This window comes from Pseudophryne corroboree, chromosome 4 (assembly GCF_028390025.1).
Source record: "Pseudophryne corroboree isolate aPseCor3 chromosome 4, aPseCor3.hap2, whole genome shotgun sequence".
NCBI classification, from domain to species: Eukaryota; Metazoa; Chordata; class Amphibia; order Anura; family Myobatrachidae; genus Pseudophryne; species Pseudophryne corroboree.
In genome coordinates this window covers 864,098,419-864,112,528 of record NC_086447.1, presented here as the reverse complement: position 1 = coordinate 864,112,528, position 14,110 = coordinate 864,098,419, and positions in this window count along the sequence as shown.

The window sequence follows — 14,110 nt, the reverse complement described above, 5'->3', positions numbered from 1 at the left end:
GAATCTAGATATAGCTATTTCAAAAACAGGCCACAAGAGAATGTATAAAGCACGGGCAGTCAGGACGAAATTGGCAAATTACTGGAGAATTTCCTATTCCTTGAGCACACAGTGTACTGAGGAGGTAACCAGGCATTTTGGGAAGAAAGGACTACACCAGCAGTGGCGTGACAGAACTTTGGTCTTAATAGCAACACATTGAACGGGTCCCTGTCCTGATGCTTCTTGAGACACCTCTACGCAGCAGTTGTTCATCTTATGCTCCATGATATTAACTAATTTTCTAAACCACAGTAGTTCCATAACTAATGTTATGTCCCATTATTCTATGAACATCATCGTTCCCCAGTTTACATGATGTCACTGTAGTGCTGCCAGGACACATTATGCCAAACCGAATCCCCAATTCACATTATAACAGTGTCTCAAGTTCCTATGCCACATTCTCGCGACTCCTGTTCATACTATACCATATTGGAGTGCCCTCCAGTTCAAATTATACCATGTTACAGTGCCCCAGTTCTTAAGCAACATTATAGTGCCCACCACATTACAATGATCAGACCAGACTGAGCAATGGCTCATACTATAAGTGGGCTCATAAGTGTGCAATGGATCATACCGCCTGGCCGTCCCCCTGCACCAACTTGTGCATCCTACCAGCCACTGATCTCACCTCCTCCTGTGCCCTCATGACTTCTGTTTAGCAGTGTGACTACTGGCCCTGTCTCTCCGTTCACGCTTAGCCTGGCTTCTCACAGCATCAGTGAGGGCAGAGAGACTGAGCCGGCTAGGACACTGGCAGCAGATGTTCCTGCAGCGGGTGGTATTCAGTATACCGGCACCGGAAGCCCGACAACCGGCATACTGACACCTTTTTTCCCCTCTTGGGGTCCACGACCCCCCTGGAGGGAGAATAGATAGCGTGGTGAGCGTAGTGCGCCACCGTGTCCACAAGGGGCTCATTTGCGCTCGCCCCGCTGTCGGGATCCCAGCGCCGGTATGGTGGCTGCCGGCAACTCATACCACACCCCCTGCAGCAGCCAGCACATTGCTAAAAGAGAAGCCACAGTGCACAGAAGTCCAGTGCTCACCCTGCACTAGGATATATAGGGTTGGGGTGTGAAGGGGGCCCCTGAAATAATTGTTATGGGGCCCCATTAGGCATAGATACAGCTCTGTCATACCCAAAAGCTTAGACAAATCTAGGAAATTGGTATGTAACTTTACAACCTGGGTCTGGGCCCCCTAGCAGTGGCAACCCTTGCACCCATTATAGTTACACCCTTGTCCACCAGAGATATATAGGCCCAAATGCAATAGCCTGTGAGTTGCTGCTGGGATTTTGCCACTAAATTTAAAGTGGCAATTTAAAAGTCATAACCAGGTTGCTATTAAGTCTAGTGCATAACTTTCAGGCTATACGTGTGACCATAGTGGGACGACTCCTGCCCTCTTGGTGTCTCTAGTAGTACATTTCATAAGATGACAGCAAGAATCTGGTTGCTCTGGACAACATCAACACTTATCCTCTGTAGAAGGTTTGCTACATTGGCCCCACTATCTGGTAAAGGTAAGAAGAGATGACCACCTTTACACAAATCATCTGCAGTAGCTGGAGCATGCATGGCCACCACTGTTGTTGGATACGTCTGTGCCCTGTTGCCAGTTCTTGTAAGCTTGACCTCTTTCTCTTACGTCCTAGAGGATGCTGGGGACTCCGTAAGCACCATGGGGATAGACGGGCTCCGCAGGAGACATGGGCACTTTAAGAAAGACTTTAGGATTTGGGTGTGCACTGGCTTCTCCCTCTATGCCCCTCCTCCAGACCTCAGTTGATTACTGTGCCCAGAGGAGACTGGGTGCTTTTCAGAGGCTCTCCTGAGTTTCTGACAGAAAGTATTTTGTTAGGTTTTTTATTTTCAGGGAGCCTGCTGGCAACAGACTCCCTGCATCGTGGGACTGAGGGGAGAGAAGCAGACCTACTTCTGTGAGTTGAAAGGCTCTGCTTCTTAGGCTACTGGACACCATTAGCTCCAGAGGGATCGGTACGCAGGTCTCATCCTCGCCGTCCGTCCCGGAGCCGCGCCGCCGTCCTCCTCACAGAGCCTGAAGGTAGAAGTCACGTGAGTATGAGAAGTTAGAAGACATCAGAGGCGGCAGAAGACTTCACTGTTCTTCACTGAGGTAACGCACAGCACTGTTTTGTATTTTAGAGCGGGACAGAAGCCCGCCGCCGAGGGGGCGGGGCTTCTCCTTCAGCACTCACCAGCGCCATTTTTCTCCACAGAACCGCTGAGAGGAAGCTCTCCGGACTCTCCCCTGCTTAGATCACGGTGACAAGAGGGTTTTAAAGTAGAGGGGGGCACATAATTGGCGAATTGAGTATAAAAGTGCTATCTGGGTAAACATAAATATTGTGTTTTTGTCCTGGGCTATTATAGCGCTGGGTGTGTGCTGGCATACTCTCTCTCTGTCTCTCCTAAGGACCTTGTGGGGGAACTGTCCTCAGATAAGAGGGTTCCCTGAGTGTGTGGTGTGTCGGTACGTGTGTGTCGACATGTCTGAGGTAGAAGGCTTTTCGAGGGTAGAGGAGGAGCAAATGAATGTGGTGTCGCCGTCGACGGCGCCGACACCTGACTGGATGGATATGTGGAATGTTTTAAGTGCCAATGTAAATGTATTGCACAAAAGATTGGATAAAGCTGAAGCTAGGGAACAGTCAGGAAGTCAACCCATGCCTGTACCTATGTCGCAGGGACCTTCGGGGTCCCAAAAGCGCCCACTATCCCAAATAGTTGACACGGATACCGACACGGATTCTGACCCCAGTGTCGAATATGATGATGCAAAATTACAGCCAAAGGTGGCTAAATGTATTCGATATATGATTATTGCAATCAAAGATGTTTTGCATATCACAGAGGAACCTCCTGTCCCTGACACGCGGGTACACATGTATAAGGGAAAGAAAACTGAGATTAATTTTCCCCCCCTCACATGAGCTGAACGAGTTATGTGAAAAAGCTTGGGAATCTCCAGACAAGAAACTGCAGATTCCCAAAAGGATTCTTATGGCGTATCCTTTCCCGCCAACGGACAGGATACAGTGGGAATCATCCCCTAGGGTGGACAAAGCTTTGACACGCTTATCCAAAAAGGTAGCGCTGCCTTCCCAAGATACGGCTACCCTCAGGGATCCTGCTGATCGCAAGCAGGAGGTTACCCTGAAGTCCATTTATACACATTCAGGTACCTTACACAGACCGGCTATTGCGTCGGCATGGGTGTGTAGTGCTGTAGCAGCATGGACAGATACCTTATCAGCGGAAATTGATACCCTGGATAAGGATACCATCCTATTAACCCTAGGACATATAAAAGATGCTGTCTTATATATGAGAGATGCACAAATAGACATTGGTCTATTGGGTTCGAGAATCAACGCTATGTCGATCTCGGCTAGAAGAGTCCTTTGGACCCGACAATGGACAGGTGATGCCGACTCAAAAAGGCATATGGAGGTTTTACCTTACAAGGGTGAGGAATTGTTTGGGGAAGGTCTCTCGGACCTGGTCTCCACTGCTACGGCAGGCAAATCTAATTTTTTACCTTATATTCCCTCACAACCTAAAAAAGTACTGCATTATCAAATGCAGTCCTTTCAATCAAATAGAAACAAGAAAGGCCATGGATCGTCCTTTCTTGCCAGATGTAAGGGCAGAGGGAAAAAGCTGCACAACACAGCTAGTTCCCAGGAACAGAAGTCCTCCCCGGCCTCTACAAAATCCACGGCATGACGCTGGGGCTCAACTAAGGGAGTCCGCCCCAGTGGGGGCACGTCTTCGAATTTTCAGCCACATCTGGGCCCACTCACAGGTGGATCCCTGGGCAATAGAAATTGTTTCCCTAGGTTACAAACTGGAATTCGAAGAGGTGCCTCCTCGCCGGTTTTTTAAATCGGCTCTGCCAACGTCTCCTCAAGAACGAGAGATAGTGTTAAATGCAATCGACAAATTGTATCTTCAACAGGTGGTGGTCAAGGTTCCCCCGCTTCAACAGGGCAGGGGATATTACTCAACCCTGTTTGTGGTCCCGAAACCGGACGGTTCGGTCAGACCCATTTTAATTTAAAATCCCTGAACCTATACTTGAAAAGGTTCAAATTCAAGATGGAATCGCTCAGGGCGGTCATCGCCAGCCTGGAAGGGGGAGATTTTATGGTATCTCTGGACATAAAGGATGCATACCTTCATGTTCCCATATATCCACCTCATCAGGCGTACCTGAGATTTGCAGTACAGGATTGTCATTACCAATTTCAGACGTTGCCGTTTGGGCTTTCCACGGCCCCGAGAATTTTCACCAAGGTAATGGCGGAAATGATGGTGCTCCTGCGCAAGCAAGGTGTCACAATTATCCCATACTTGGACGATCTCCTCATAAAAGCGAGATCAAGAGAACAATTACTGAACAGCGTGTCACTTTCACTGAAGGTGTTACAACAACACGGCTGGATTCTCAATATCCCGAAGTCGCAGCTGGTTCCTACGACTCGTCTACCCTTCTTGGGCATGATTCTGGATACGGACTAGAAAAAGGTGTATCTGCCGATAGAAAAGGCTCAAGAACTCGTGACTTTGGTCAGGAACCTATTGAAACCAAAACAGGTGTCAGTGCATCACTGCACGCGAGTCCTGGGAAAGATGGTGGCATCTTACGAGGCCATTCCATTTGGCAGGTTCCATGCACGGACCTTCCAATGGGACCTACTGGACAAATGGCCCAGGTCGCATCTACAAATGCATCGGTTGATCACCCTGTCCCCCAGGGCCAGGGTGTCTCTCCTGTGGTGGCTGCAGAGTGCTCACCTTCTAGAGGGCCGCAGATTCGGCATTCAGGACTGGGTCCTGGTGACCACGGACGCGAGCCTCCGAGGTTGGGGTGCAGTCACACAAGGAAGGAACTTCCAGGGTCTTTGGTCAAGTCAGGAGACTTGTCTTCACATCAACGTCCTGGAGCTGAGGGCCATATTCAACACCCTTCGTCAAGCGGAGACTTTGCTTCGCGACTTACCAGTTCTGATCCAGTCAGACAACATCAAAGGTATTGCGCCAGGTCAAGAGACCCTCAGGCGGTAGCGGTGGACGCACTAGTGACAGCGTGGGTGCTCCACTCAGTATATGTTTTTCCTCCTCTTCCTCTCATCCCAAAGGGGTTGAGAATAATAAGAAAAGGAGGAGTTCGGACAATTCTCATTGTTCCAGATTGGCCACGAAGGGCCTGGTACCCGGAATTGCAGGAGATGCTCACAGAAGATCCGTGGCCTCTTCCTCTAAGACAGGACCTGTTGCAAGCCCTGAAAAAGCTAGTTGCGAAATGCGCGCATCGGCATCGTGGTCTGCTCCGATGCTCTTGCACTGACTGCTACTTGTGTTTACCGGGGCTCCGTGACACTTATAATATTACTACCGCTTATATCTGTACCATCCATTGGGGTATCAGAATACTGCACAGCGAACACGGGAATATCCGTGGGTCGGACAAATGCCGATCCCAAGCTGATGCAGTCGAGACACCCATAAGAATATTACCTTGATATTTGTACTATATATTTGGTTATCGGAGAACTGCACAGCTAACACGGGAACATCCGTGGATCGGACAAATGCTGATCAAAAGCTGATGCAGTCGAGATATCCATAATAATACTAATCTGTTCAAACCTTTCTCTGTTGCATATATTGTAATTACATGACAATTGACAAACTTTGCCTAGCGTGTTTGGCAACAGCAGCCAATTAGATCAGTGTTGATCAGTATTAATACTGCTATAGCGCTGCCACTCACGTCAGGAATAGATCTCAATATATCAGTAGAAGCACAATATAGGTGCAGCTTAGAGCGACAGAAATAAGAAAACATTCTGTCAATCAGACCACTGCTGATTAATTCATAGATCTCTGCAGCGGCATTATATACTCGAGTGATTTGTCTCATCAGCATATATGGTTTTTTGCACATATAGCCTCTAACCGATGCAGACTCAGCAGCCTATGTATGTGTAGCAGTTTAATCTACCCCACAACACCTATCAGACGTGTTCCATGTGCAGACTACTCGCACTGATTCCCATCATTCTAACCATTAGGGCAACACCTATATGATTCAGTACAAAGGAGATACATATCCATAAGGCACAGGGCATCTTCCAGCCAATTTGTGATTTGCCACAATCGTAGAGCACCAGGAATAAGGAAATATCCTGCTAATTAGACCACTGCGGATTATCTCGCAAATTCCTGCAGCGGCAGCGGTCTGTGTGTGTGTGTGGCAGTCTAGTTTGCCCTATAGTATCTATCAGATGTGTCCCATGTGCAGATTATTCACACTGATTACCATTATGGCCCTTGTCAATCTTGAAAATATCTAAGATAATTCATAAGCATATAATCATTAGGGCAACATTTATGTGAATCAGTATAGAGGATACATATCTACAAGGCACTGGGCATTTCACAGCTAACATGTGATTTGTTACAACAATATATAGGGTTTTCTGCATACACAGCTTCAATTCACACGGGCCTATCGGTCTGTGTGTTTGTAACAGTTCATTGTGCCCCATAACATTCATCAGACGTACCTCATGTTTAGATCAATCACACTGACAATATAGGATAATTCATATCTGAAACTCACTGGATAGATGTGTAATCAATATATATAGACACGGACATCTGCCCAGTGTTCTTCATTGTCATTAGCATTGTTGTCCCTATTGGTTTTAATAGCAGTTTGAGACGGTCTGTCACCGTGGAATGACTAGGGCCATATTCATATGTATTGACACACAGGATATTTGTGTCCGCAGGCCGTGGGGCACCTCGCGGCCAGTTCTTTGTGATTTGGTATATCAGTATTACAGTTTTGTATACATATATCTTTAATTGAGCATATTGCCCCATTAAACATATTTGAAAATGGTGAGCAGATCGCAACTCACGTCACAATTTGCATCCATATGATATTTAATAGCTACAGATAATTGTGACAAGTGGTAGTAGTAGAAATTATGGAGGTATTTCTGCCCGATATAACACAGTCCACTCAATTCACAGTGGGTCATCAAAGGATTGGTACCCTTAAATACAAATGATTATATAAAATAATTTCTTCTTTTTCTCTATTAGGGGTATAAAACATATGTTAAGTATATCAAATATATATTTTTCGGACCATAAGACGCACCTGACCATAAGACGCACCTAGTTTTTAGAAAAGGAAAACAGGGAAAAAAAATATTCTGAACCAAATAGATTCTGTTACACTGTCTTATATAGCGCAGCAAATTCCTTTGCGCTTTACAATTGTAAACAGAGATAAAACAAATTGGATAACAACAGACAGACTTGGAGGTAAGAGGGCCCTGCTGCAAGCTTACAATCTATACTGTAGACACAGGCATCAGCTTTACAGGCTCTGAGAAAGGAAGAGGTGAGGGGGGGAGAGCGGGGGGACTCACTTTATTGCCTGTCACAGCCTGTCAGTTTACGCTGCCCAAAGCACTCTACTCTGAGGAAGGAATCGGAGGAGGTGAGGGGAGGGAGCGGAGGAGTCACGTGATGCCGGCGCTCTCAGATGACGGGCTCTGAGATGACGGCAAAGCAGCAGCAGCAGACAGGACCCGCCGCTACCCGCACCCGATAATTGCTGCCTCTCCCACCCAGTGCGCACCCATCGCATTGAGAGCGCTCCATAAGGTCTTTATTGCTCTATTCGGACCATAAGACGCATGTACTTTTCCCCCCACATTTTTGGGGAGAAAAAGTGCGTCTTATGGTCCGAAAAATACGGTAAGTCAAAATACCCCAGTAGAGAGTCAGTGCAATCAAAGGAGCAGACACATTGTTTTTTAACTCTTATCACTTCTATATCTTAGAGCACACCGTTGGATCCTTTATTCAATTTTAACCCTATTTTTCGCACATTGTCCGAAATATCGGTCTTTTAATACATTGCATTAATAAAAGTTAAATTTTATTTCAGTTTTGTGCACCTAGCAGTACAACCCCATTTTTCTTTTTGTTTATAAGGTGCAACAGGGGCCCTGTCTGTTCCAAGACTTACCGCGGCTGCGTTTGACGGCATGGCGGTTGAACGCCGGATCCTAGCGGAAAAGGGCATTCCGGATGAGGTCATTCCTACTCTGATAAAGGCTAGGAAGGTTGTGACAGCTAAACATTATCACCGTATATGGCGTAAATATGTTGCTTGGTGTGAGGCCAGGAATGCTCCTACGGAAGAATTCCATCTGGACCGTTTCCTTCACTTTCTACAAACTGGAGTGAATTTGGGCCTAAAATTAGGCTCCATTAAGGTTCAGATTTCGGCATTATCCATTTTCTTTCAAAAAGAATTGGCTTCACTTCCAGAAATACAAACTTTTGTAAAGGAAGTGCTTCATATTCAGCCTCCTTTTGTACCTCCGGTGGCGCCTTGGGACCTTAACGTGGTTTTGAGTTTCCTTAAGTCGCACTACTTCAGACAGTAGAGTTAAAATATCTCACTTGGAAGGTGGTCATGTTGTTGGCCTTAGCTTCGGCTAGGCGAGTGTCAGAATTGGCGGCTTTGTCTCACAAAAGCCCCTATCTAGTTTTCCATATGGATAGGGCGGAATTGCGGACCCGTCCTCAATTCTTGCCTAAGGTGGTGTCATCCTTTCATATGAAACAACCTATTGTGGTGTCGGTGGCTACACAAGACTTGGAGGATTCCGAGTATCTGGATGTAGTCAGGGCTTTGAAAATTTACGTGGCCAGGACGGCCAAAGTCAGGAAAACTGAAGCGCTGTTTATCCTGTATGCAGCCAACAAGGTTGGCGCTCCTGCTTCAAAGCAGACTATTGCTCGCTGGATCTGTACCACGATTCAGCAGGCGCATACGACGGCTAGATTGCCGTTACCTAAATCAGTCAAGGCCCATTCCACTAGGAAAGTGGGCTCTTCTTGGGCGGCTGCCCGAGGGGTCTCGGCACTACAGCTGTGCCGAGCGGCTACTTGGTCAGGGGCAAACACGTTTGTGAAATTCTACAAATTTGATACCCTAGGCTGAGGAGGACCTCCTGTTTGCTCAATCGGTGCTGCAGAGTCATCTGCACTCTCCCGCCCGTTTGGGAGCTTTGGTATAATCCCCATGGTCCTTACGGAGTCCCCAGCATCCTCTAGGACATAAGAGAAAATAAGATTTTAAACCTACCGGTAAATCTTTTTCTCGTAGTCCGTAGAGGATGCTGGGCGCCCGTCCCAAGTGCGGACTACTTCTGCAAGACTTGTATATAGTTTTGCTTACATAAGGGTTATGTTATGGTTGCTTTCAGTTTCCGACTGAAGCTATGTTGAATTTCATACTGTTAACTGGTTAGTTTATCACAAGTTATATGGTGTGATTGGTGTGGGCTGGTATGAATCTTGCCCTTGGTTTAACAAAAATCCTTTCCTTGTACTGTTCGTCTCCTCTGGGCACAGTTTCTCTAACTGAGGTCTGGAGGAGGGGCATAGAGGGAGGAGCCAGTGCACACCCAAATCCTAAAGTCTTTCTTAAAGTGCCCATGTCTCCTGCGGAGCCCGTCTATCCCCATGGTCCTTACGGAGTCCCCAGCATCCTCTACGGACTACGAGAAAAAGATTTACCGGTAGGTTTAAAATCTTATTTTTATCCATCTTGAGCCAGTCCTTCAAGGGATCCTGAAGAAAGAAACAATGCAGTGTCCTGATTACCTTTGTTCTGGAAAAAGATTTCTGTGACCAGATTAGACTTTTCAGTTTCCAATACTAGATCCAAGGTGCCACGTAACACCTCAGCATAAGATCTTGAGGTCGTATTTATCAATTTTGGAAACATGAGCATAGAAAATATGTAATAGATGACCTACAGCTCAAAAAGTAGGGGAGAGTTGGTGTTTCCCCCTAAGTAAAGTCTAAACAACAGCTATGAGCGCTGTTGGACAATTGCATCAACATTTATTCCTATTAAATATTGTAACAAGACAAAATTGATACACCTAGCCAGTGGCGGCTCCTACCTGCTACCACCGTGCTAGGAGAGGAGAGATGAGGAGACCGCCAGGTCCTGGTGTAACACCCCGCTATGTGAGATATTACTGTATATCTGACTCTTTGCAGCGCGCTACAGCGCATGTCTGTTATTTCACAGGCAGACAATTCCCAGCAGCCTCTGCAGCCGCTCATGAGGTCAGGAGTTGGTCACATGACCAGTGTTAGGCAAGTGACTGCTGAGAGTTAGGAGCAGTTGGGAAGCAGCCATTTTAAGAGGATTTCACAGCTATGAAGCTGTGAACTGACACCAGTACCAGCGGAATTTCCCCCATAGACTGCAAGTTCTGCACACTTATACCGTTTTCACATCGCAAACCCTGCTTTTAAAACGTTTCCTAAAACGGGTCTAAGCAGTTAAACCCCCTTCACATCGCATGTAACCAGTATATTACCATTTCATTACCGTTTTGGTACCTTTCACACTGAACCCGTTTCACCCATAGAAAACAGTGGTTGTCATTGTAAATATACTTTTCTGGTTCACACATTATTAATAATTATTAATAATTTGGCTAGTCGTACGATGGAACCCAGCAGCTTCAAGCATCTTTACCATGTTTTTGTAGATTACTGCATCCTTCACTGTCCCAGTAATTTGTCTACATATTTCTTCATCCCCTCTGATCCTAAGCAGCTCCCTAACCTCCTCATCACTCCAATTTGTTATTTTAAACTGTATTCTGTATAATAAAACGCTTCTTCACTCTCATGTGTTTCCTCCAGTTTATTTCCTGCTTCTGCCTGGTGACATCATGCATGGAGACAGCCTATCACCTTCTGTGGCTTGGAAATACCGTTTCTGAGCCTTTCACACTGCACAATGAAACGGGTCTGAACCGCGTAGGACCCTGCTTTTTAACCGTTTCAAAATACCGGTATTTTGAAAACGGTAAATTCAAGGTGGCCCTTTCACACCACAGCTAGAACCGTTTTGGAAGGCTTAAAAATCGGCAATTTACCGGGTTAAAGCTGCGGTGTGAAAGGGGTATTGGTAGCTTTACTACCTAGGAAGAACTACAGTAGGACTGAGCAGCGCATTAGAGGCCACTTCATTCTTAGTACCAAAACAATATTAAGCTTAACCTCAAGTACAGACAGAAAAGGGAGGAACCTTCTGCTAAAGAGTTACAGCTGATAACCCCTTCAACATAAATATAGTATTAAGAGACCTTCTGGAGTAAAGAGAAAAAGAAAATGTGTTGCTAAATTAGAGAAAAACAAAAAAAGTGTCAATTAAGAGTAATTCACAGAGTTACTATGGAAGGAATTGGATTCACAATCTCCACTAAATAACATAGGGGTCAATTCAATTTTCTGACAGTTGAATAGCGCCGGAAATTAGCTCCCGGTGCTATTCAATACAGTGTCAAGTGACACTTAATTGTCGGGAATTCTTCTCTCACCCCCGGGGGATGCGAGAGGAAATCCACAAAAGTGCTGGTGCGCGGCTGGCGTGAGGCTGATTCTGTCGGGAGTTAAGTCGGAGAATGCCCGTTCTCCCGACAAATCAACCGGTTAAGTCCGGGAGAATGGGCATTCAACTGTCTGCAAATTGAATTGACCCCATAGAATCCTGTTTCAGTGACTCAATGAACTAATATAGGGAGTCAATTTGTTCTGGAGAGTGCACCAACGAGACCGCTTTATCTGAACTGAACTATTATAATTTATCGGGGACTCAAATCTAGAGTAATGTATATGTGTCTTTATTAACTTTTAAGATTATAAGGTGTTAAATTCCCAGAACTAGCATTCCCACTGTTTCAATTTCCCCAGGCGTCTAGCTTCCTTACAAACTTATTGTCTGGCTTAGTGAGGAGAGACACGATGACTTTTACCACTTCACATATTTATTCTCACTTCAGAAAAACATTGAATATAGAATCCAGCACAGTTGGGCTGTTAAAATGGCAGTTGGATTTTCCTAATCTTTCCATGAAAAAGATTCTCTCATCTTATGAACTAGTGGCGATCACGTATTCGTAAATGCATAAAAAAATCCTCCACAGGGCGTACTATACACCTAAGTTGCGTTTTCTAACAGGATGTTCCAATAACTCGAATTACTTTAAGTGTGGTTCTTCAAATGCAGATATTTGAAGAATGGTCTATGGGATTGCCCAATAGTCACACAGTTCTGGACTGAGGTACAGTATTTTATTACCACAACACTACACCTTCAATTTCAGATTACTAAACCGTGGACTTTCTGGAACATTTATTTGAGAAATGATGGCCTGGCTCTTCCTAAAGGGGCTCGCTTGTTGCTTAATAAATTAGCTGCGGCAGCTAAAAAGACCATCCTTTCTAGATGGATAGACACGTCACCAATCCCTTTTTCATTGTTGATGCCCAGATTTCAATACTTGTTCCAAATGGACTGGACGGAAGCTGCAACACATAAAGAAAGGTTGGTTGCGACTTTTGCAGATACATGTGTTGAGGCAATGTTTCCGAATGACATTTGGTATGAGCTGGAAACTCTTCTTGCTGGCACTCCACCTTTTTAATGTTTTAATGTTTTACCCCTAATTTAGGGAAGTTGCCCACGTTGGTAATTCCCTTTCACAATAACATCTCATTGACCTTACATATCAGAGAATTTTGACCTTTTTTGTTTCATATAAATGAATCAAACATACCCTCATATTACTGCCTTTTCAATATTGACCTCTATGTTGTCTATCTGCTGACCTACAAACATATGTCTGTCTGTTCACTTTATCTAAACTGTTTGTGTTATCTTATCTGTTATGAAAAAGTACTTACGCACTATTTGATATGCATTGCATTTAATAAAATATGTTTAAAAAAAAAAAAAAAAAGATTATAAGGTGTTAATGCTATTTCCTGGAAATTGTTCATTACATACTAAGTGAATGATTTCCGCTTGGTAATAGGTCAAGTACAACAAAGTAACCCCCTGGCGTTAATTTTATAGCTCAATTTTAGTGCATATGTTCTGAATAATTTTTCTTTTTTTTTAAATAATCTACATGCAGCTCACTGTAAAAAAAAGGGACTTCTCTACCCTTCCACTACAATCCACTAGAAAAACAAAAAAATATACAGACAGCGCTAGTAGATTTCTTATTAAAACAGTTTTTTTTATTTTTCTCAAATCTTATATTTAATGTATAACTCCTTTTCATACCTCTCTATACAGATTTAAAAATAATAATATCATCTTAAAAAAACGACACTGTATACATACAATAGTCTCACATTTAATACAACTCAGTGCTCTGCTCTGTAGAGCAGTGGCGTGCGGTGAGGTCAGTGGCTGGTGAGGCACTACAGCCATAATGTCCGCCAGATCCTGCCGATGACCCCTACCGCCGCCGAGCCAATGCCCGCTACTGCCTCTGAGCCGATGCCCGCTGCCACCGCCAATGGCTTACAAACTTGCCCACCATCAACTGACCCAGTCCTCCGCCACTAATTTGATTCTCAGTCCGATGCCGCCAATGCCCGCTGCCTGCCTGCTCATCATACTTGTGATATCTTATACATTTTTATAGAAAAAAATACTAATTAGTGTTTGGTACTGGGTGTCACGATCCGGGTATATGGACGCCATTATTTACCTTTCAGGTGTCTCCTAAGGCTGGCTCAGCGTCCTAGGCCCGGTTCCCAGCTATGTTGCTAGCATTCATATGTCATGTCTCATCTCTGCTGATCCGTGGATATTGTCCTTCCAATGCCCGGGCGACTGGCATGGCGTCACCTGCCGGTGGGGCCTCGGGCATCGTCTCCGTATTCTCAATGCATTACAGGGTATGTGGCACTCTTCACCTACTGCGGCCGCGGCCGTCCATGCTGGAGGTTTGAGATGCAAGTCGGCGTTCTCTGTGTTCACCGCCGCCATTACAGAGGAATCTCCATGTGGTGTTACAAACAAGGTTTCCCTCCACTGGCCGGTATGGGCGCAGCCATCTTAGTTCTAGTCACATGATCCTGACCTCCAATCCATAGCTCCGCTGAAGTCTGCC